General features: G+C 38.4%; 1 protein-coding gene across 9 annotated transcripts in view; it reads right to left on the reverse strand.

Moving 5' to 3' along the window:
• LOC138334375 (nucleolysin TIAR-like) overlaps positions 1 to 27,334 on the reverse strand; it is a 231,491-nt gene that overhangs the window by 109,277 nt on the left and 94,880 nt on the right. Inside the window, exon 1 of one of the 9 annotated variants that reach the window (XR_011210124.1) lies at positions 5,278 to 6,324. The exons of the other annotated variants lie outside the window; for them this stretch is intronic. The gene's annotated coding sequence lies outside the window, so the exon portion shown is untranslated. Of the gene's footprint in view, positions 1 to 5,277; positions 6,325 to 27,334 lie in introns of those variants that run through there. 9 annotated transcript variants of the gene reach the window in all.

The following is a 27,334-nucleotide window of genomic DNA, read 5'->3' on the forward strand; positions in this document are numbered from 1 at the left end:
CCTCTGAGAGTGTACTCTATAAACCACCTACCCTATCCCCATCTGTCCTCTGAGAGTGTACTCTATAAACCACCTACCCTATCCCCATCTGTCCTCTGAGAGTGTACTCTATAAACCACCTACCCTATCCCCATCTGCCCTCTGAGAGTGTACTCTATAAACCACCTACCCAATCCCCATCTGTCCTCTGAGAGTGTACTCTATAAACCACCTACCCTATCCCCATCTGTCCTCTGAGAGTGTACTCTATAAACCACCTACCCTATCCCCATCTGTCCTCTGAGAGTGTACTCTATAAACCACCTACCCTATCCCCATCTGTCCTCTGAGAGTGTACTCTATAAACCACCTACCCTATCCCCATCTGTCCTCTGAGAGTGTACTCTATAAACCACCTACCCTATCCCCATCTGTCCTCTGAGAGTGTACTCTATAAACCACCTACCCTATCCCCATCTGTCCTCTGAGAGTGTACTCTATAAACCACCTACCCTATCCCCATCTGTCCTCTGAGAGTGTACTCTATAAACCACCTACCCTATCCCCATCTGTCCTCTGAAAACTTGTGAATTCCTTCCAATAGTTATAACTATCTGTACACCGGCAGATTCCTTCCAAATTCACCAAAAATTTCATAAGAAGTATTATAATAACAGCGATCAATATTGATGGAGGAACAACAGACCTAAAGTCCCCGTCCTCTGGACGTAAACCATTCTGTTACATAAACTTGACAATCTCCCAGGAAAATTCATCAATTTTCTGATTTCTATTTGAGGATTTTGATGAGCGTGGATGTTGGGAGTGAACCTGTGTGGAGAGTTCTAATGACATTCACCAATGTCTTTTATCGTACTACAAATCACCAATCCCCCTGTGTGAGGGTGACATGGGACAGCTGTATGTGTTACACAAGTAAATGTCATATCTCCTCATTCTAACGATAACATATAGCTTGTCATGCATCAGTGAACATGAAAACCATGCTTCCATTTCTCTAATCTCATCTATTACTTTCACTCTTTCCTTTTTCCAAATGTCAATAATTCCCAGAATGCAAAAGTAAATGGAAAAACCGTTTACTTCCTGCTTCTTTTTCATTTAATCTATACCTTGCTTTAAATCATACTGAAAACAACTTTTTCAAGTATCACATTAGTCAGAAAGATTCCACATTGTCAAGTGGTTACGACATTGTTCTGTATTGGTCGAGTGGTTACGGTATTATTTCACATATTTGAGTAGTTACAATATTGTTCGACATGTTTAAATAGTTAAGATACTGTTCCACATGTTTGAGTAGTTACAATATTATTTCACATGTTTGAGTAGTTACAATATTATTTCACATGTTTGAGTAGTTACGATATTATTTCACATGTTTGCGTAGTTACGATACTGTTCCACATGTTTGAGAAGTAACAATATTATTTCACATGTTTGAGTAGCGATATCAATTCACATGTTTGAGTAGTTACGATATTATTTCACATGTTTGAGTAGTTACGATATTATTTCACATGTTTGAGTAGTTACGATATTATTTCACATGTTTGAGTAGTTACAATATCAATTCACATGTTTGAATAGTTACGATATTATTTCACATGTTTGAGTAGTTACGATATAATTTCACATGTTTGAGTAGTAACGGTATTGTTCCACGTGTTTGAGTTGTTGTGTTCTAGATTCATAGGAGTCTGAGACTGGGCCTACAGGCCAGAAACTTCTCTCCTGGGACTCCAGCTTTGTTCCACAACCAAACCTGACAAATTTAATATAGTTAATGTAAAATACAAGCCAATTCTTCCTTGCATAGTAATGCCCATATATATTTAATATCCATTTTTTCTTCATATGTATATCTATATTTTTCTTTATTCCATCTCTCTGGTGTTTGATCCTACACACACAATCTATCTCTCAATCTGTCACAAAGGATTCTAGTCCCAACACAAATTTTACACCATTTACTGAACAACATAACACAGAGAGTTAACTGTTGTTAAGTGCTAGTAAAATAATTGTCCTTTTATGAGTAATTACCGCGTCATATATTTGGAGACGAGAATTCCTTCGCTTGCCTTGAACATTAAGGTATAATTATGTTTAACGTGTATTTGTAGTCATGTACAAGTTAGGACACAGAACTACTCAAGATTTTTGAGGAGAGGTACGAAGGAATGAAATCCTTTCTGTTGATCACTAATTATACTTTTGTATAGACAACCATTCACCTATTGATGAAAGTTTTTTTTCTTTTATTAAAGTACAAAAGTTCTATAACTCTCCAGGGAATCTAATACGCATGTTAAGTTTTTTTCTTTGTTAATGAAATCTCAATACATTCTCTACACTATTTATCTATTCATCTTACTCCGAACTTGTACAGTAAATTAAAACAATTATTCAAGAGAAAACAGAAAAAAATGCTTTCTCTATTGAATAATTTGTTCTGGAATACATTCAAGATTAAATATCATTGTAAATGGTTTTGATGTCGTGTTCTTAAAATTCACTTCTGAACAATTTTTATAGATAATCAAAACATCCTTGTGTTTCCGAATATGTCGCTTTATGACACAGCAACTTCTCACAACTTTATTTTTGGATGATCAGCCAGTGTTAATGCATAATGGACAAACTATTTTTCATTGTGAATTTTTCCATCACAGTTTTTCTATTGTCCTTGACATTTTTCAAATTTTACAAATTTTCATTAGTCATAGATTACTTTTTTCCTCAATTGGTTTGAATAAACTTATTAATCATATAAGTGCCCCATCCCACCATGTGATACGACCATGTCATATATTTCATAAGACAGATGTGTAATAACACTATTATGACGTCACATAGGGGGATTGGACGTCATAATATCTGTAAGAAGTCGGATGATTGTTTCAGTAGACAGAAACGTCACATATGAGCCGGATTTCTACTGTTTTATATAGAGACAAAATTTAAAGTTAAAGTTTTGCATATATTTCTATTAGTAAAAGTTCTGTGATAAATAGAATCTAACACTCGTGACTATGTGATATGAAATTTATCAAAGTCATTAAATAATCTGATATGCCACTCGCCTAAAGGCTCATTGCATATCAAATTATTGAACTTGTTTGATAAATTCCATATCATATAGTCACAAGTGTAAGATCCTCTATATATATAGCGTATTAAGGACCTTTACACTAGTGATAACCCAGATATGACAGACATCTCTTGTTTAACCACAAAACAATGGAGATCCTGATAACACCCATGAAGAGCATCTTCTGTTCAGATATACAGTATTTATTTCTCAGTATTGAACATCTCTTCCTTAGATTTACATCTCTCATAAAAACAGTCTATCTGCTATTATGACAGCCTGTACAAATTCTGTATATGCTTCATGGATATTTTTGTATGTAACCCACGCTTTACAATGATGAGCTGTAGCGATTGCACAAGTTTACAGTATACAGTCGGCATTTATGGAAATACAAATTGATTTTTTAAATGACTACACTATAGATGAAGAACTACATTCTGAAGGTTGATTATTATATAGGGTCTTGTTTAGATTGGGTGTATAAATAGCAATAGAGGCAGTGGAATCGATATAAATAGTCTGAAATGCATATCAGTCTAAATTGTTTTACCTAAATACATACACATTTCAAATCAACCTGAAGAAAAAACATCACAAACCTACAGGTAAACATCACAAACATACAGAGGTTAACATCACATACCTACAGGTAAACATCCCGTACATACAGGTAAAAATCACATACCTGCAGGTAAACATCCCAGACCTACAGGTAAACATCACATACCTGCAGGTAAACATCCCATACCTGCAGGTAAACATCACATACCTACAGGTAAACATCACATACCTGCAGGTAAACATCCAATACCTGCAGGTAAACATCACATACATACAGGTGTAAATCCCATACCTGCAGGTAAACATCACATACTTTCAGGTAAACATCCCATACCTACAGGTAAACATCTCATGCTTACAGATAAACATCCCATACCTACAGGTAAACATCACATACCTTCAGGTAAACATCCCATACCTACAGGTAAACATCACATACCTTCAGGTAAACATCACATACTTTGAGGTAAACATCACATACCTACAGGTAAACATCTCATACTTACAGGTAAACATCAAATTGAACCTACAGAAAAGTATCCAATACTTACAGGTAAACATTACATACCTACAGGTAAACATCTCATACTTACAGGTAATCATTGTATACCTGAAGGTAAATATCCGGTACCTAAATGTATACATAAGGTATGTTAAAATTTACTAGGGTAATCAATTATAAGTTACCATACAATTCATGATTTCTATGATTCTATTTTCAAGTTAAAAAGAAACTGTCTTAATATTATCATTTCATAATAACACATGTGTAGGAAAGGACACGGATATAAACAATCAGCTTAATTTTCATCCAAAAACTCAATATAGAATTTTCACATTTAAAATTTATTTAAAGATTCGCTGACAAATCGTTTGATTTAAAACTGAACACACATCTTGAATCAAAAAATGAATTCAATTTTCAAAGAATACATTATAGAACGCCTTAGCATTAGTTTAGACAATTTTTCATTTCTAGCGAAAGGTGTTGTTTTTTATTTTTTGCGACAAAGTCAATGGCCTGAGGACTACAATGTAGGAGTAACTACATGATGGATAATTGTTGAAGGTTTCAGTACCCAATCTTTATTTAGATGGTGTCGCAGCTGTGACATCAGGCTCACAGTCCCCAAACACAAAGCAACAGAAGCTTGCAGCAAATGACTCAAACAGAACGAGGAGCACATGCATTAGACAATACACAAACATTAAATGACACTGACTATTGTGTTGACTAACAAGTTGGGCGTTGGTCATCGTTTTAAATTTGGTACATATGTTTGACACTATCTATGGTATAACAGACATCAATTCTCCTCACCCATGTAATAGTTAGTTACCCTCTCTATCATACCTGGTAAAGTGTGCCCCTACCCCAGGATGTGATACACAGATGTATGTGTGTAATGTTTTGTACATGTTATGCATGTGCATTGTACGCATTATGCATATGTGTCATTAGCATATGTGTGGGCAAGAAAAAAATATTTTAACACAGCCCTATGAGTATAGGTACATACAGGTACTATCCATAAAGGTAGCGTGTACATTGTGTCATGCGTGTGTGTGGCACGCATGTGTGTGCAGTGTGTGAGAGAGAGAAGTAAATGAGTATTTACCACGAGCTGGTCCTGCTTGATGGGCATAGGTACATACGGGTACTGTACGTAGAGGTAGGGATGCATCCTGACTCCGGATCCTAGGTACCTCCTAGAGCCAACAACAGAGAGTGTTTTAAGGCGAGGAGCGACACTGGCGATCGGAGGAGATGCAGCAAGTTGTAACGCGGCAATGGTGCTGAGATGATCCAGATCGAAAGTCCGATACACACACACGCACTGCTGCTCTTAACCTCCGTGTCTGTGTTGTACACGGGTCTACGGGTGTGGAGAGATACACCTCCGTCTGTCTGTCTGTCTGTCTATCTCCGAGTGGCTCACACACTCTACCAGTTCTCACTAACACTGGGTACACACTTGCTGTGGTAGTAGTAACAACATGCACGCCTTGCTGCTGTGTCTGTGTCGCGCTGGTTTGCCTTTTTACACGTCCTGAGCACCGCCACGCCTGACTGCCTCAGAGTGACTCTGTAACTCGGGGAGTCGTACGTGTGACAGACCCCGGCCACCAAGGCTTATAGCCTCTGGTAACAGCTTTCACTAACTCACAGGGTCACAATTCAATATTCAGTTTTTAGTAAGAGGACAAGGCTTATACAATTACAACACGTATGGAGATACTGTAAATTGCCGGCGATTTTCAATGAGTTCGATAGAAAACCGTTTGTGTTGTAGTAGTAAGCGGGCAATCTATTATTCGCACTCCAAGTAATGAAAACCCTGTAGATCTGGAATAGTCTGGGCTCCCAAAAGATATTCAATTTGGCCAGTGACGTATCTGCCTTCATACACACATTCTAGTTTTTAAAAAAAAGTGTCTATATCAAGTTTTGATCAAGTGTAGTGTACACCACTACCACAACATGGTAACACTGCAGGTCTGTGACAGATTCTCTGGTGACAAATTTAAAACATGTGTAAAGCCGGTTATCCGTGGTGTATCTCCCTCGGGCCCCGATCAATCAATCAGTGAATCATCCTAGCCCAGGTAGTGGGATAGATCTGCGACCAGTCAAGCATACCTCTAACTACATATTTCTAAGCACGACTCGTCAGCTGTGACCAGCATTATTAACACCTCAAAAACTTATTCTTCCTTCAATTCAATCCTTTCTCCTACGAATTTGTATAAGCATGTATAGCCCTGCTAAATCTGCAGCGGATTTTCTATTATTGACACCTGAATATTTTTTGAAAAGGCTTTTGCTTGTCATGTGTCTAGATGTTTACTGATCTCGATAGACTTTCTTTACTATGATACACAAACGTCTGTCACTAGATAAGCTTTAATATCAGTTTTCACGGTTTAACATGTATGCTTTCTCTCTTTGATTAATAATTTACAAGTCCAAAGAGTGTCATGTCCACATTTAGTTTTATGTTTTATACATAATTTTGTGATGGCAGTAGAACAAATGTAGAATTTAAAAACTTGTTAGGGTTTCCAAAGCTAATAACACTTTGTGAGGCGAGATACAGCCCATCTCATACTTAACAGACCTGTATGCCTCTCTAGGGTAACATTGCATGGACGCTTAGACCCTGGGATAAAAGGAGCCTCATGTTTGATAGGATTACAGCACAGTATTGCTAACCGTCAAACCATAAAAATCTCTACTCTGCTGGTTCTTTATGTCCACACTGGTGTGAGTATGTCCAAACTCACAGTGACAGTTTGGTGGCAGCGTTGTCACGGTGACAGTTTGGTGGCAGCACCAGCTAGAGGACGTGTACAGATCTGTTCTAACCTCCGTACAACCATCATATCACTCATTTCATTGGTAGATAACAACTTTACATTTTGTCCTTTTCCTCCACACAATTTTTTTTTTGTAATGAAAACTCAGACATTCCTGACCACTTTCATTTATCTCATCAGTACTGTAACATTTTCTATTTTCGACCAATTTTCTTGTTCAGTTTTCAGTTTCAGTCTCTTTATTAGCTTAAGTATACAACTTATCACTAGGTCAAAACCTTTTTAAACCTGTATTCAACAATTTGAAATAAAAATTGCATTTTTTTTGTCATTTCAATTAGTCTGATCATTTCAATATACAATGTGTACTTGGTATTATTTTAGCACACTCAGAAACAATCAGGATCAATTTGTACACAGTTTACAGACACACTCTATCCCCTGTAGATGAGTTATCAATAGACATTAGTGGACAGAATCAATGGTAAGAACCAATACACTGTCCAGACATAGGGTCACTCAAACGACCTTCAGCCATCGATAGTATTAATTAACAAGGTCACTGAAACTACCTTCAGCCATTGATAGTATTGATTAACAAGGTTATTCAAACGACCTTTAGCCATCGATAGTATTAATTATCAAGATTATTCAAACGACCTTCAGCCATCAATAGTATTAATAAACAAGGTCATTCAAAGGACCTTCAATTCTAAATGTCACCTGTTACTTGACAGACCTTCAGCGGTAAAGTCACTGGTCACTCAAACCGTTTTCAGACATCTGCAATAATAGCAGGGTCAACAGAAGTACACTACAAAGTTCTGGGTTTGCAAAATATAAGGTCACACAACAAGAGGCCCAAAGGGCCTTAACGGTCATCTGACTACCTTGACAATAGTAAAATTAATTATATATGGTGTCACTTTGTCAGGATCATGTCAGGATCATTTTCAATTTCTTTCAACAAATTTTATTTCAAACAAGAGGCCCAAGGGCCTTTAAATATAGGAAATTAATTAGACATAGTGTCATGGTAGTCATCTTCGATTTGGGATCAACCAATGATGTAACAATACTTTGTCTGGACCATGTCAGGATCATTTCATGCAAGTTTCAGCCAAATCCCTTCGGTAGAACTTGAGAATAAGTTCAAAATGTGTTTTCAAGATGGCGGCTGTGACGGCCATCTTGGATTTCGGATTGACCCGAAAAATAACAACACTTTGTCTGGACCATGTCAGGATCATTTCATGCAAGTTTCAGCGAAATTGCACCGGTAGAACTTGAGAAGAAGTTCAAAATGTGTTTTCAAGATGGAGACTGTGGCTGCCATCTTGGATTTCAGATCGACCCGAAAAATAACAACACTTTGTCGGGACCATGTCAGTATCATTTCATGCAAGTTTCAGCCAAATTGCACTGGTAGAACTTGAGAAGAAGTTCAAAATGTGTTTTCAAGATGGCGCCTGTGGCGGCCATCTTGGATTTCGGATCGACCCGAAAAATAACAACACTTTGTCGGGACCATGTCAGGATCATTTCATGCAAGTTTCAGCCAAATCGCACCGGTAGAACTTGAGAAGAAGTTCAAAATGTGTTTTCAAGATGGAGACTGTGGCTGCCATCTTGGATTTCAGATCGACCCGAAAAATAACAACACTTTGTCGGGACCATGTCAGGATCATTTCATGCAAGTTTCAGCCAAATCGCACTGGTAGAACTTGAGAAAGTTCAAAATGTGTTTTCAAGATGGCGCCTGTGGCGGCCATCTTGGATTTCGGATCGACCCGAATAATAACAACACTTTGTCGGGACCATGTCAGGATCATTTCATGCAAGTTTCAGCCAAATCGCACCGGTAGAACTTGAGAAGAAGTTTAAAATGTGTTTTCAAGATGGCGGCTGTGGCGGCCATCTTGGATTTCGGATCGACCCGAAAAATAACAACACTGTATCGGGACCATGTCAGGATCATTTCATGCAAGTTTCAGCCAAATCGCACCGGAAGAACTTGAGAAGAAGTTCAAAATGTGTTTTCAAGATGGCGCCTGTGGCGGCCATCTTGGATTTCGGATCGACCCGAAAAATAACAACACTTTGTAGGGACCATGTCAGGATCATTTCATGCAAGTTTCAGCCAAATCGCACCGGTAGAACTTGAGAAGAAGTTTAAAATGTGTTTTCAAGATGGCGGCTGTGGCGGCCATCTTGGATTTCGGATCGACCCGAAAAAATAACAACACTTTGTCGGGACCATGTCAGGATCATTTCATGCAAGTTTCAGCCAAATCGCACTGGTAGAACTTGAGAAGAAGTTCAAAATGTGTTTTCAAGATGGCGCCTGTGGCGGCCATCTTGGATTTCGGATCGACCTGAATAATAACAACACTTTGTCGGGACCATGTCAGGATCATTTCATGCAAGTTTCAGCCAAATCGCACCGGTAGAACTTGAGAAGAAGTTCAAAATGTGTTTTCAAGATGGCGGCTGTGGCGGCCATCTTGGATTTCGGATCGACCCAAAAAATAACAACACTTTGTCGGGACCATGTCAGGATCATTTCATGCAAGTTTCAGCCAAATCGCACCGGTAGAACTTGAGAAGAAGTTCAAAATGTGTTTTCAAGATGGCGGCTGTGGCGGCCATCTTGGATTTCGGATCGACCCGAAAAATAACAACACTTTGTCGGGACCATGTCAGGATCATTTCATGCAAGTTTCTGCCAAATCGCACCGGTAGAACTTGAGAAGAAGTTTCAAAATGTGTTTTCAAGATGGCGGCTGTAGCGGCCATCTTGGATTTCGGATCGACCCGAAAAATAACAACACTTTGTCAGGACCATGTCAGGATCATTTCATGCAAGTTTCAGCCAAATCGCACCGGTAGAACTTGAGAAGAAGTTCAATATGTGTTTTTAAGATGGCGCCTGTGGCGGCCATCTTGGATTTCGGATCGACCCGAAAAATAACAACACTTTGTCGGGACCATGTCAGGATCATTTCATGCAAGTTTCAGCCAAATCGCACTGGTAGAACTTGAGAAGAAGTTCAAAATGTGTTTTCAAGATGGCGGCTGTGGCGGCCATCTTGGATTTCGGATCGACCCGAAAAATAACAACACTTTGTCGGGACCATCTCAGGATCATTTCAGGTAAGTTTCAGCTCAATCCCACTGGTCAAACTTGAGAAGAAGTTCAAAATGTGAAAAGTTAACGCACGGCGGACGGCGCACGGCGGACGGCGCACGGCGCACGGCGGACGGCGCACGACGACGGACGAAACATGATGACTATAGGTCATCCTGACCCTTCGGGTCAGATGACCTAAAAAGCATAAAATTTAATAAAAATGACCTTCATCTGTCTGAAGACTTTGACCTGCAAATTTAATTCATATTTCATCTGGACTTTGAAATCAGCTACAAAGTTTGCACAGCTACTTTAACAGATAGGCTTAGAAGAGATTTTAAGTAATCAAAGCGATATTTGTATGATCGATTTATGTGATGAAAAAGCCAATTGCACACCATGTCTTGGGTGAGGTATTCTTTATCAATAGATATTTTAACTGTCTTATTAATTACAATATAGGACCACTTCTCTAAGAGTATGCTTTGGAGATAATTAATATAGGCCTAAACAATTCCTAGCAATTTTAATGATTGCTTTAACGGATCTGTAAAAGACAGCAAACATATCCATTTATTAAAAGGTTAAAACTAATACATTTAGTTGCTGCTATAAAAACACACACTTTGTGATAACCTTGGCTATCAGGGTAACACAATTTATTTGCCATGTTAATATTTCTCTCTTTAAAAAAAACTCTAAATGAGTTCCTTAGCAATTGTCTGATGCATGAGCAACCTGGATTACAGGACGCCGCTCTGACAAAAATAAACTGAATCTCTTCAAGTCAAAACTATGTAATGAGATCAAGCCGGATCAATTTAGAAAATCATATTAAACTGCAATTCACTTTTCCAGGTAATTATCGTCAATCGATATGTTAAATGTGTGAAGCCTTCAAGCTTTAAAGAGAGATACTATCGTAATCCTTAACGTCCTTTATGTGTTTAGTCGGAAGTCGTTGCGTTCGATGCCCGAGGCGACACACAGGTAACACTGGTACATGGATTGTTGGCATTGTAAAGGTCTGTATCACTGCTAATCCTTCCAACCTGTTACCTAGTATCACACACAGCATGTCACCTTCTACTCCAGTCCTCAGCTGACCTCAGTCCTAAACTGACCTCAGTCCTCAGCTGACCTCATTCCTCAACTAACCACAGTCCTAATCTGACCTCAGTCCTCAGCTGATCTCAGTCCTAAACTGACCTCAGTCCTCAGCTGATCTCAGTCCTAAACTTACCACAGTCCTAATCTGACCTCAGTCCTCAGAAGACCACAGTCCTAAACTGACCTCAGTTCTCAGCTGACCTCAGTTCTAAATAAACCACAGCCCTAATTTGACCTCAGTCCTCATCTGACCCCTGTCCTAAATTGACTTCAGTCCTAAACTGACCTCAGTCCTCAGGTGACCTTTGTCCTCAACTGATCTCAGTCCTCACTTGACCTCAGTCCTCACTTGACCTCGGTCCTAAAGTGACTTCAGTCCTCAGCTGACCTCAGTCCTCAACTGACCTCTAATGTCCTTAACCATGGTCCAGTCCTAAACTGACCTCTCATGTCCTTAACCATGGTCCAGTCCTCAACTGACCTCTAATGTCCTTAACCATGGTCCAGTCCTAAACTGAACTCTAATGTCCTTACCCGTAGTCCAGTCCTAAACTGACCTCTAATGTCCTTAACCAAGGTCCAGTCCTAAACTGACCTCTAATGTCCTTAACCAAGGTCCAGTCCTAAACTGACCTCTAATGTCCTTAACCAAGGTCCAGTCCTAAACTGACCTCTAATGTCCTTAACCAAGGTCCAGTCCTAAACTGACCTCTAATGTCCTTAACCAAGGTCCAGTCCTAAACTGACCTCTAATGTCCTTAACCAAGGTCCAGTCCTAAACTGACCTCTAATGTCCTTAACCTAGTCCAGTCCTAAACTGACCTCTAATGTCCTTAACCATGGTCCAGTCCTACTGACCTCTAATGTCCTTAACCATGGTCCAGTCCTAAACTGACCTCTAATGTCCTTAACCAAGGTCCAGTCCTAAACTGACCTCTAATGTCCTTAACCACAGTCCAGTCCTAAACTGACCTCTAATGTCCTTACCCGTAGTCCAGTCCTAAACTGACCTCTAATGTCCTTAACCAAGGTCCAGTCCTAAACTGACCTCTAATGTCCTTAACCATGGTCCAGTCCTAAACTGACCTCTAATGTCCTTAACCATGGTCCAGTCCTAAACTGACCTCTAATGTCCTTAACCATGGTCCAGTCCTAAACTAACCTCTAATGTCCTTAACCAAGGTCCAGTCCTAAACTGACCTCTAATGTCCTTAACCAAGGTCCAGTCCTAAACTGACCTCTAATGTCCTTAACCAAGGTCCAGTCCTAAACTGACCTCTAATGTCCTTAACCATGGTCCAGTCCTAAACTGACCTCTAATGTCCTTAACCATGGTCCAGTCCTAAACTGACCTCTCATGTCCTTAACCATGGTCCAGTCATTAACTGACCTCTAATGTCCTTAACCACAGTCCAGTCCTAAACTGACCTCTAATGTCCTTAACCATGGTCCAGTCCTAAACTGACCTCTAATGTCCTTAACCATGGTCCAGTCCTAAACTGACCTCTAATGTCCTTAACCATGGTCCAGTCCTAAACTGACCTCTAATGTCCTTAACCATGGTCCAGTCCTAAACTGACCTCTCATGTCCTTAACCATGGTCCAGTCATTAACTGACCTCTAATGTCCTTAACCACAGTCCAGTCCTAAACTGACCTCTAATGTCCTTAACCATGGTCCAGTCCTAAACTGACCTCTCATGTCCTTAACCATGGTCCAGTCATTAACTGACCTCTAATGTCCTTAACCATGGTCCAGTCCTCAACTGACCTCTAATGTCCTTAACCATGGTCCAGTCCTCAACTGACCTCTAATGTCCTTAACCACAGTCCAGTCCTAAACTGACCTCTAATGTCCTTAACCACAGTCCAGTCCTAAACTGACCTCTAATGTCCTTAACCGTAGTCCAGTCCTAAACTGACCTCTAATGTCCTTAACCAAGGTCCAGTCCTAAACTGACCTCAATTGCCCTTTATAACCATAGTCCTGAAGCCAACTGACCTTCCTTGTCTTTTGTCTACCTTTAGTAGCTTCCTCAGCAGGACATGCTATCTCATAATTTCTATTTAGATACACGAGGGATTCCCTTTCATTGACAGTAATTGAATGTTAACATTTTTATTACTCATGCATTTAAAAAAATCTGTTAGGCGAATAGAGAAAGATAAAACATGTTGAGGATTAAGTTTGTCTGTGTATGCTTGCTATTTCACTTACCTTACCTTTAAAAATATTGTTATATTGTTCCATAATAATCAAATGTATCATCAATGATAAGATCAATCACATATAAATAAATATTTTTGAAAATTGCTTGGTTGCCAAGGTATATGCAAATGAGATTAAATATACACCATGGAATATTTTATGAATTGAGCTGATCGAGTAACACATGGGTAATGACTGTGGTTATGGTGTAGCTGGGGGCTAGACCAAAAGTCTCCTCGGTAACACCAGCTGGTAACCTGGAAACAGCTCGAGGGTGACAAAGGTCAAAGCTTTTGTGTGGAGTACACTAACAACATTTATATCTTAACACTTGGAAAAGTTATAGCAACAAGAGATCATCATACTCATTAACCCTCTCACTCTCGAAAGAAACTTTACAAATGACTGAAAGGAGTCAAGATACTATTTAAATAATAGGACAATCATTCATCTTAATATTTTCATTTTTCTTCCATGTAACCCAACCACTCCCTCTCCAAAATGACTTCAACTCAAATATGAAATCAATAGGGGACAGGAGGTAACAGTACAATAGGACCGAATGGACATAGATTGTGCACTACATGACCACCCTCAGTCCATTATTTCATGGTGGGGTATTCTCTCCTTAGAATGACTGAATTACAACAGATATCTAAATTAGAATTCCAACTTCAGATGTCTCTGATGCTGCATCTTATATGTTACATTGTATCAATAGGACTAATACGTTTTACTAAAGCCTGACATGGACCTGATGAGAGAAGTTGAGTGACTTTGAGTTTATTTGGGTAGCTGTAGGGAAGTAACAGTGCCTACCTGTCATTCTGGCAGGGTATCATCAATAAAAATGAACTAATACATCATAGGATCATCAGACCTCACTCTATAGGACCCTATACTACAGTACATCACAGGGGTAAACATCCACACCCTGGTACCCCATACATCATAGGATCATCAGACCTCACTCTATAGGACCCTATACTACAGTACATCACAGGAGTAAACATCCACACCCTGGTACCCCATACATCATAGGATCATCAGACCTCACTCTATAGGACCCTATACTACAGTACATCACAGGGGTAAACAACCACACCTTGGTACCCCATACATCATGGGATCATCAGACCTCACTCTATAGGACCCTATACTACAGTACATCACAGGGGTAAACATCCACACCTTGGTACCCCATACATCATGGGATCATCAGACCTCACTCTATAGGACCCTATACTACAGTACATCACAGGGGTAAACAACCACACCCTGGTACCCCATACATCATTGGATCATCAGACCTCACTCTATAGGACCCTATACTACAGTACATCACAGGGGTAAACAACCACACCTTGGTACCCAATACATCATGGGATCATCAGATCTCACTCTATAGGACCCTATACTACAGTACATCACCGAGGTTAACAACCACACCCTGGTACCCCATACATCATGGGATCATCAGACTTCACTCTATAGGACACTATACTACAGTACATCACAGGGGTAAACAACCACACCCTGGTACCCAATACATCATAGGATCATCAGACCTCACTCTATAGAACCCTATACTACAGTACATCACAGGGGTAAACAACCACACCCTGGTACCCCATACATCATAGGATCATCAGACCTCACTCTATAGGACCCTATACTACAGTACATCACAGGGGTAAACAACCACACCTTGGTACCCCATACATCATGGGATCATCAGACCTCACTCTATAGGACCCTATACTACAGTACATCACAGGGGTAAACATCCACATCTTGGTACCCCATACATCATGGGATCATCAGACCTCACTCTATAGGACCCTATAATACAGTACATCACAGGAGTAAACAACCATGCCTTGGTACCCCATACATCATGGGATCATCAGATCTCACTCTATAGGACCCTATACTACAGTACATCACAGGGGTAAACAACCACACCCTGGTACCCCATACATCATAGGATCATCAGACCTCACTCTATAGGACCCTATACTACAGTACATCACAGGAGTAAACATCCACACCCTGGTACCCCATACATCGTAGGATCATCAGACCTCACTCTATAGGACCCTATACTACAGCACATCACAGGGGTAAACAACCACACCCTGGTACCCAATACATCATAGGATCATCAGACCTCACTCTATAGAACCCTATACTACAGTACATCACAGGGGTAAACAACCACACCCTGGTACCCCATAAATCATAGGATCATCAGACCTCACGCTATAGGACCTTATACTACAGTACATCACAGGAGTAAACAACCACATCCTGGTACCCAATACATCATAGGATCATCAGACCTCACTCTATAGGACCCTATACTACAGTACATCACAGGAGTAAACAACCACACCCTGGTACCCAATACATCATAGGATCATCAGACCTCACTCTATAGGACCCTATACTACAGCACATCACAGGGGTAAACATCCACACCCTGGTACCCCATACATCATAGGATCATCAGACCTCACTCTATAGGACCCTATACTACAGTACATCACAGGCGTAAACAACCACACCCTGGTACCCCATACATCATAGGATCATCAGACCTCACTCTATAGGACCCTATACTACAGCACATCACAGGGGTAAACAACCACACCCTGGTATCCAATACATCATAGGATCATCAGACCTCACTCTATAGAACCCTATACTACAGTACATCACAGGGGTAAACAACCACACCCTGGTACCCCATAAATCATAGGATCATCAGACCTCACGCTATAGGACCTTATACTACAGTACATCACAGGAGTAAACAACCACATCCTGGTACCCAATACATCATAGGATCATCAGACCTCACTCTATAGGACCCTATACTACAGTACATCACAGGAGTAAACAACCACACCCTGGTACCCAATACATCATAGGATCATCAGACCTCACTCTATAGGACCCTATACTACAGCACATCACAGGGGTAAACAACCACACCCTGGTACCCCATACATCATAGGATCATCAGACCTCACTCTATAGGACCCTATACTACAGTACATCACAGGAGTAAACAACCACACCCTGGTACCCCATACATCATGGGATCATCAGACCTCACTCTATAGGACCCTATACTACAGTACATCACAAGGGAAAATAACCACATCCTGGTACCCCATACATCATAGGATCATCAGACCTCACTTATAGGACCCTATACTACAGCACATCACAGGGGTAAACAACCACACCCTGGTACCCCATACATCAAAGGATCATCAGACCTCACTCTATAGGACCCTATACTACAGTACATCATAGGGGTAAATAACCACACCCTGGTACCCCATAAATCATAGGATCATAGACCTCACTCTATAGGACCATATACTACAGTACATCACAGGGGTAAACAAACAAACTCTGGTACCCAATACATCATAGAATCATCAGACCTCACTCTATAGGACCCTATACTACAGTACATCACAGGAGTAAACAACCACACCCTGGTACCCCATACATCAAAGGACCATCAGACCTCACTCTATAGGACCCTATACTACAGTACATCATAGGGGTAAACAACCACACCCTGGTACCCCATAAATCATAGGATCATCAGACCTCACTCTATAGGACCCTATACTACAGTACATCACAGGAGTAAACAACCACACCCTGGTACCCCATACATCATGGGATCATCAGATCTCACTCTATAGGACACTATACTACAGTACATCAAAGGGGTAAAGAACCACACCCTGGTACCCCATACATCATGGGATCATCAGACTTCACTCTATAGGACCCAATACTACAGTACATCACAGGAGTAAACAACCACACCCTGGTACCCCATACATCATGGGATCATCAGATCTCACTCTATAGGACCCTATACTACAGTACATCACAGGGGGAAACAACCACACCCTGGTACCCCATACATCATAGGATCATCAGACCTCACTCTATAGGACCCTATACTACAGTACATCACAGGAGTAAACAACCACACTCTGGTACCTCATACATCATGGGATCATCAGATCTCACTCTATAGGACCCTATACTATAGTACATCACAGGAGTAAACAACCACACCCTGGTACCCATACATCATGGGATCATCATACCTAACCCTATAGGCCCCTATAGTACAGTACATCACAAGGGGAAACAACCACACCCTGGTACCCAATACATCATGGGATCATCAGACCTCACTCTATAGGACCCTATACTACAGTACATCACAGGGGTAAACAACTACACCCTGGTACCCCATACATCATAGGATCATCATACATCACTCTATAGGACCCTATACTACAGTACATCACACGAGTTAACAACCACGCCTTGGTACCCCATACATCATGGGATCATCAGACCTCACTCTATAGGACCCTATACTACAGTACATCACAGGAGTAAACAACCACGCCTTGGTACCCCATACATCATGGGATCATCAGACCTCACTCTATAGGACCCTATACTACAGTACATCACAGGGGGAAACAACCACACCCTGGTACCCCATACATCATAGGATCATCAGACCTCACTCTATAGGACCCTATACTACAGTTCATCACAGGGGTAAACAAACTCTGGTACCCAATACATCATAGAATCATCAGACCTCACTCTATAGGACCCTATACTACAGTACATCATAGGGGTAAACAACCACACCCTGGTACCCCATACATCATAGGATCATCAGACCTCACTCTATAGGACCCTATACTACAGTACATCACAGGGGTAAACAACCACACCCTGGTACCCCATACATCATAGGATCATCAGACCTCACTCTATAGGACCCTATACTACAGTACATCACAGGGGTAAACAACCACACCCTGGTACCCCATACATCATAGGATCATCAGACCTCACTTATAGGACCCTATACTACAGTACATCACAGGAGTAAACAACCACACCCTGGTACTCCATAAATCATAGGATCATCAGACCTCACGCTATAGGACCTTATACTACAGTACATCACAGGGGTAAACAACCACACCCTGGTACCCCATACATCATGGGATCATCAGACCTCACTCTATAGGACCCTATACTACAGTACATCACAGGGGTAAACAACCACACCCTGGTACCCAATACATCATAGGATAATCAGACCTCACACCATCCAACTTGTTCTGTAATTTTTCAGCTCTTTGAAGAACACACATAAAGTCAGACTTGATTAAGAACAGGCTAAGCGATGAGGGCTAAATCTGTCGCTCCTTGTCAATAGCAATAAGCTGTGCGTATGATGATGTGGATGAATAATATTAATTATAATTGTCAATATCAGTTAATTGTCTAGAGCACTGGTCAGTATACTGGTCAATTTGACTCCAATAATTCATTGTATGTAAAGCAGTTATTCACCACATAACACAGGAAAACATTAGAATAACTGAAACAAGGATTTATCTCACTGAAAAACTTAAAATGTAGATGTTAAACTTGTAACAAACTTCTTTGTAACCATTTCCTGTACTAATAAAAGTTCAAATGAAATTCAGTCTCATGATGTGTGAATCTCTGGACACCTTATTTTTTTATTACTGAGATAATGTGTTCATGTCCTTTAGTTTTTATCTCAATTTAGTGTAAATGAATGGATGGAAGTACACAAAAGGGAAACATCTTCATCAACAGATTAAATTATTGCTTACTAAAATATATATATATAAAAAAAAAATCAAATTTCAATAGACACAAAATCGTTTTTCTTTAGTTCATTAATTTGTTGCCTAGATTTTCATAAATTAAAACAAAAATGAAAATTAAATTAAACTGTGAGCTTTTTAAAATCTTTTCTATACAGATTTATGTTAGAGTTAAAATGAGGATACTTTCCTACTCTCCTTTTTTGTTTTATTCTATTATCTTTTATATTTAGTTGGTATCCTTTCATTTTTCATATCTAGTTGATATCTCCATCCAAACAGGTTGGGTTCAGTTTTTTAAACATTAAAAGTTATAAATTCTGAAACCAACTCCAATTTATTTTCCCACCAATTTGCTAAATGTTCATCCATCTTCCTTACGCCCTGATTCCATCTTTCCTGGATGTCAATTCCTCAGAATTCCCAGGTCGATTTTGACAAAGAATAATTCCATTTCATAACAGGGAAGATTTTTTTTCTTTGACATGTTGAAGTGTAATAATTGAATAGTCAATTTTTAATGGGAAATTTGAAGACACTAGCAACAAAGACGAAATGATCTGCTATGCTTAAAGTTCTCAAAAAGGAAACAATAATTATGTATGGTTATGTGTTAAATTTGACTACATTATATAACAATAACAGCATGTAACTATAGGTGAAGATAATTAAAAGATGATAGTGATGAGGCAAATACTTAAAATCCATCACTGTGTATATACCCAGAAAAGACTGCCTATACAATTAAACAATAAGTCATGTACCAAATGATGCGTGATAACATTTGTGCAGGACTTTTGTTTCTATTGATGATGGAATTTCGTTTAAAAATGATATCAAGCGCTAACATCATTTTAGCGGGAAGATAACAAAGAGTTACGTTCATCACCACTTGAGATACTAACACAAACGTTATCTGGTATCATGTGATACGTGAATTAGTCCCATTACATAATCTACCAATCCTAATACACTTCACTTAAAGATGCTCCACCGCTGACAAATGGTATTTTTTCACCATCAAAAACAGGAACAGATGATTTAGTATTTTTCTTCAGTTACAAAAGTTACTTACTTTACACCATTACCACCATTGAAAAGTTTGAGCTTCTAATTTTACTTCAAGTTAAAAATATGAAAAATAATTAATTGCATCCCGAAAAAATTCCGTGTCACTATATCCTATATGGAAGGAAGTACTGATTGCACATGCATCAAAGGCGAAATAAATTATTTTATATTATTTTTTGTGTTAATTAGACATATATATACATGATCAAACACCAATTATTATTCAACAGATGAATATCATTTATGCTCTGTCGACGGTGGAGCATCTTTAAGGTTACAAATATAAGGTGTAAACAGTTTTTTTACTATGTGTAGTATATAGTTTTATTCATAGAAATATTCAGAGCGCTGACAAGAAAATCGACTTCACTGACAGTTTCGGCTAATTACGACAGAGAAGACTAAAGAAGCAAAAGCATTTCAAGTTTGTGACTGATTAGACAAACACAAAAAAAATTAATCTTGAACAAAGTACTTGGTTAATCACTTTTTAGTTTAAATACCAACTAGTGACTTTGATCCAACAAAACAACTACACACTCAATCTTTTTATTTTGTGTCATGTCAACAATTACAGAACGAAATAAAGTTATGATTCACATGAGTTTTTTCCTCTGTAACTTAACTACAGTTTCCTTTTGGTAACCAGACTTTATTCCCTCATCAACTGCCATTTATAAGAATAGCAGTGGTTGGTTGATGTTCATCTGCATTTGTAACCAGATTAAATATTTGGTGTTCACTAGCTCAAGGTGACCTGTAAAAGCTCAGATCAACGACAAAAGGTAGACAAAGCTTCCAATATCACTAACGATGGTGAAAAACTTCACCACTCCTAGATTACAAGTTTGTCGATGTCATGGCCCCCAAGGTGATAGTGCTGCTCGTTTAAGGCACCTGTTTACAGGTATAATGCCTAAGTCTTGGAGCCCTTGTCTCTCCTAACTCCGTAATTATACCGAGATTTCAGTCCACATTACGACACCTCTGACTCTTTGCCCGCTGAAATTTCCACATACTTTGGTTATGTAATGCGTCATCTGTCCCCATAAATTTGGATCATTTTCCAGAGTTTTCTATTGATTTTTTTGTATCTGATTCCTATGACAATATTTTATTTTCCTGTTTACATATCAGCCTCTCATCTTATGGCCGATGGTGTCTTCTAAGAGGTACAATTGAAAGGTCGGAATCCGAACAATATGGGTGGTTATGACACATGTTCCACAGAAAATTTTGAAGTCAAACTTTAATGACAACTTGGCAAGACTTTTTACGACCAACTTGCCGTAAATTTGCAGTTATCATGCCCTCGTCACAGTTGAAGTTTCCGCTTTTCACTTTATTACTTGAACAGAAAATATATGACAACAATTGTTAGACTTTCTACACTACCGAACGATCACAACCTCCATTGCAGTCGCAGTGTATTTATTGATAGTAAAACGGTTTTTCTCATAAGAAATCTAACCTTAACTTAAAGCTTGCTTCTTTTCACTGATTTTTTTGTACAGCTTTCTTTTTTTTTCTTTTATTATTATTTCAACCTTTGTAAACACAATCTCACCCCACAGTGACTCTTGGAAGCACATAATATAGACTACTAAGAACTGACATAAAACCTCGATACCCATATTTAAAGCCCCCATTTCTGTTAGTTATTCATGAGCTGCATCATATCTTTAGTCCCTGATATCACTCCGCGACTTGATCTTGGCATTTGTGATGACATTCTGTAGGGTGATACAGAGTGCGCTGACATAATAGGAGAAAGTTTTTCAGTAATATCTGCCACATTGATTCACCATAACCGAGTGGAGGACCGCAATCTCTGTTACGCAAAGCACAATGATACGGGAAGAGTGAGAAGCTTGACCAACGATACAAAGATATAAACCTCAAGTTATTGGCAACACTACAAGGGTCATAAAGTCAGCACAAACATTTATTCGTAGGGGTAATGATCAAAATAATCACAGCTGTCCAAAACTGCGCTATATTTACATTAAGAATTGACACTAGTAATAATTTGTGTGGTAATGTCAGAGCGTCGTAAAGAAGGAATATGAAGACAAAGCCCAGACGATGCTATCTACTATAACTCTAGTACTATGTATGGTATACAGAGTGCTGGCGGTCACCTATAGAATGTTGGTAGTCACCTATAGAATGTTGGCAGTCACCTAAAGAATGTTGGCGGTCACCTATAGAATGTTGGTAGTCACCTATAGAATGAAAGCAGTCACCTATAGAACGCTGGCGGTCACCTATAGAATGATGGCGGTCACCTATAGAATGTTGGCAGTCACCTATAGAATGATGGCAGTCACCTATAGAATGTTGGCAGTCACCTATAGAATGTTGGCAGTCACCTATAGAATGTTGGCAGTCACATATAGAATGTTGACAGTCACCTATAGAATGTTGGCAGTCACCTATAGAATGTTGGCAGTCACCTATAGAATGCTGGCGGTCACCTATAGAATGCTGGCGGTCACCTATAGAATGTTGACAGTTACCTATAGAACGCTGGCGGTCACCTATAGAATGTTGGTAGTCACCTATAGAACGCTGGTAGTCACCTATAGAATGTTGGCAGTCACCTATAGAACGTGGCGCACCTATAGAATGTTGGCAGTCACCTATAGAATGTTGGCAGTCACCTATAGAATGTTGGCAGTCACCTATAGAATGTTGGCGGTCACCTATAGAATGTTGACAGTTACCTATAGAACGCTGGCGGTCACCTATAGAATGTTGGTAGTCACCTATAGAACGCTGGTAGTCACCTATAGAATGTTGGTAGTCACCTATAGAACGCTGGCGGTCACCTATAGAATGTTGGCGGTCACCTATAGAATGTTGGCAGTCACCTATAGAATGATGGCGGTCACCTATAGAATGTTGGCGGTCACCTATAGAATGTTGGCAGTCACCCATAGAATGTTGGTAGTCACCTATAGAATGCTGGCGGTCACCTATATAATGCAAGCGGTCATCTTTTCTTCCTTACTTTAGTTGATATATTAAGTGCTGGCAACCATCTTCTTTTCCTTACTATAGTTGGCATACAGACCAGGACCAGAGAGACCAGTGTTCATGACAACATCATGATTCATCTTTAAGTCAATACGGTAATTTTTTCTTACCAACTATAGCAATTCTCCAAGACAAGAATACAATTCGCAACACAAGTCAATACGGTAATTCTTCTTACCAGCAATAGCAATTCTCTAAGACAAAAAAACAATTCGCAAAACAACAATGCTCCAACTCGACAACGATTCTCCAAATCAACAAGACAATTCAACAAAAATTCTCTGCCCCAAAACAATGCTTGACAATGTTGTAAAACTTACAATGTTGATCTGTACCAACACACCAATTCTCATGTCCTCCAACACTATACCTAATACATCCTTCTCATTAATTCTTGCATCTCCTCTTACATTTTCCTATCTATCACATTTTTACAGAACAGAACAGGACCATACCATCACATCTTACACCAATTCTAATGTCCTCCAACACTAATCCTTCTCATTAATTCTCCAACACTATGTAATACATCCTTCTCATTATTTTTTGCATCTCCTCTTATACCTTCCTATCTATCACATTATTACAATATGAAAAAATGCCTTCTTGTAGCAGCAAACACCAACCTTCCATGTGGAAAAGCATAGAAAAGACCTTAAAACTGGGAACATCAGGAAGATATAGACAGGATAGAAAATATTCAAGAGATCTTACACTGGAACGGTTGAATATGTTCATCAGATTTAAAACTTAAAGACTTTTCATTCAGAACATGCAGAAAATATCCATCAGATCTGAATCTGGGGCTTTCCATTCGGAACATATTGAATATATTCATTAGATCTTAAACTGGAACTATCCATTCGGAACATACTGAAAATATTCTTGTACATTCAAAGTAACAGCAAAAAGGAAGAAGGTCTCCTTGAAATCTAACACAGATCTATAAATTAACTTGTACCTAAGGATTACTATCGATTCTGCTCCCCACACATAAACAATACTATTTCTGTGTATCTAGCACAATTGCATAACTCTACACATACATTCAATCAAGACAATGCTACCATCGCCAATCTCCTCCCATTTCCCTACCTCTCCATAGCACTCTGTGTGCATTACAACCATCCCTACCAACTTCCTGTTCAAACAACCCCTGTTTCTCTGATGTCTCCTTGAAAATAAATTACGTTGAATTCATATTGACATTTTCCATGCTAGCTTCAAAAGACCTGAAAAGCATTGTTGAAACTCCACGCAAATGATCCACCAGAAATTTTAATCCTAAGAAGGTAAACTCTACAGCCTAACAGGCAACAAATATCAATAGTTTCTTTTTAATTCTTAGAAAAAATAGTGAAATGTTTTAGATTATTTCCCAAATTTTATGTAAGAAACAAATATCAATAGTTTCTTTTTAATCCTTAGAAAAAATAGTGAAATGTTTTAGAAGATTTCCACAATTTAATGTAAGAAACAAATATCAATAGTTTCTTTTTAATCCTTAGAAAAAATAGTGAAATGTTTTAGAAGATTTCCACAATTTTATGTCAGAAACAAATATCAATAGTTTCTTTTTAATCCTTAGAAAAAATAGTGATATGTTTTAGAAGATTTCCAAAATCTTATGTAAGAAACAAATATCAATAGTTTCTTTTTAATCCTTAGAAAAAAAATATTGATACGTTTTAGAAGATTTCCACAATCTTAATTATGTAAGAAACAAATATCAACAGTTTCTTTTTAATCCTTAGAAAAAAAATATTGATACGTTTTAGAAGATTTCCACAATTTTATGTAAGAAACAAATATCAATACTGGTAGTTTCTTTTTAATCCTTAGAAAAAATAGTGAAATGTTTTAGAAGATTTCCACAATTTTATGTAAGAAACAAATATCAAGTGGCTTTATATTCTTTTGAAAAAATGACAAGTTTCAGGGGATTTCAACAATTTGATATAAGATTTTAGACCTAGAATCTCCCACAGTCTTACCAACCAATCTTGAGGCTTTCTGACCTAAAAATCAAAATATTTCTTGAGAAAGAGGGCAACTGAATGAATTGGAATCTTGGAAAAGAACAATGAAAATATTATTAAGACCAGTGGGACCAGAATGTAGTCTTCAAGTTAAGTGACAGCTCAGCAGCTGTCAATCAGGTCCATATAATACTTGTAACGTTGTGTTTTGCATTGTTCTACATTATTGCATAAAAATGAAATATGTAAAAAAAAGACAAACAAACAAACAAACAAAAAATGACAAGGCTTAGTATTCTAGAAATGCCATACTGTAAACCAGATATGTTCTTGGTGACTTAAAGATGCTCCATCGCTTACACAGCATAAACTATTTTCATCAATTTAACAATAATTGGTATTTAATCGGATATATATATATGTCTAATTAACACAAAAAAATAATATAAAATAATTCATTTTGCTTTTTGGACATGTGCAATCAATACTTCATTTCATATAGGACATAGTGCCAAAAATTTTTATCCGGATGCAATTAATTATTTTTGATATTTTTGTCTTGAAATAAAATTAGAAGCTCAAACTTTTCGATGGTGGTAATGGTGTAAAGTAAGTAACTTTTGTAACTGAAGAAAAATACTAATTTGTCTGCTCCTGTTTTTGATAGCAAAAAAAATGTCATTAGTCAGCAGTGGAGCATCTTTAATTAATCTTGTGTTTTTCATATCCAGTAATTTTAGTAAGTTCTACAACTTTAACTTTCATGTGTTTGAAACATTTTTGCAGGAATTAGTTTCCGCTATTTCTCATCACCCGCGAAATATGATAAATTAAATTACACACCAAAATGCTGAACTTTTCAAATAAAGATGAGCTCTTCAGCCTCCAGTAAGGTGACAAGCAGTAGAAGTTGATGCAGAGATTTTGACTTGAAGCTCTCACGGAGCATTGCCTGATGGACTAAAACTCATGCACTTCTGAAAGTGCTAAAAGAACTCCAACGCATTAACTCCTAACCATTTAACACATCCCAAGTAATCTGATCCACTAAATCAAAATCTTTTAGCTGAATTTATTGTTATAGACTGTAGGAAAGTGCATTACCTAAAACAACTCTCCAACAATTAGCAATTATCTTCTTTATTATTCTTTATCAATTCACAATTATCTCCCTTATTAGTCTTTATCAAAAGCAGGAAAATCTTTTACAGATATCATGTGACATAAATGACTGAACATTCAAACCCATCCTTGCTGGATTGGATTGCTGATGAAGAAGAATCTTTGATGCAGTACTAACCTGGCTACTGTATATTATTTTAGCTCAAGTTTAAACATTTTACGTTTCCACTATCCTAATTTACTGTATTAATGTATCAATATAATATTATTATTAGATTTAGATTTTTGGTAAGGACTCCAAATTACATCTAATATCCATATAAATACCATCACATAGTCACTTGTGTTACAATCTATACACAATATAAAATACACTAGTGATTTATGTAGCACTGACATTGATCTGGATAATCAGTTTTAACAGAAATTATAACAAATTGTAGGATTTATTAAAAGGTTTATGGCTAAGATGCTTATCCTAGGCTTATGTGCAGAACCTAGAATATCCTGCAAATTTGAGTCATTTTCTTCTGAAATCCAGAAAGATTATTATGTATCAGGTATTGAAAAGAGAAATATCAATTTTGATGTTACAGAGAACAAAGGTGAATTGAAGATGTGTAACATTTGGGGGTAGGTTTGATAAATTGAACTTGACCTTAGAAGAAAACAGTGAACTATTAAGAATTATGTTGAACATCGTTCTATCTAATGATGGTCTTGAAAATGAGTATCGGAACATGGATTTCATTTTAAGTAGAACAATTGTGTGATAAAAATTGCCTTGACCCTTTGAGAAAGATGGGTTTACGACATGACCTTAATCAAAGGGAGATTACTGGAATGATGTCGGTGACCTTGATCCTAGAGGATAGACATGGTGGGAATATGACCTTGACATTAGAAAGAATATTGCTATGTTTTAAGAGGAATCTGAAGAAGAGCTGATATAAGGTCAGGACAACATTAAAAAAAACTTCAGTACAAT

The sequence above is a fragment of the Argopecten irradians genome, chromosome 11 (genome assembly GCF_041381155.1).
Source record: "Argopecten irradians isolate NY chromosome 11, Ai_NY, whole genome shotgun sequence".
In the NCBI taxonomy this organism is placed as follows: domain Eukaryota; kingdom Metazoa; phylum Mollusca; class Bivalvia; order Pectinida; family Pectinidae; genus Argopecten; species Argopecten irradians.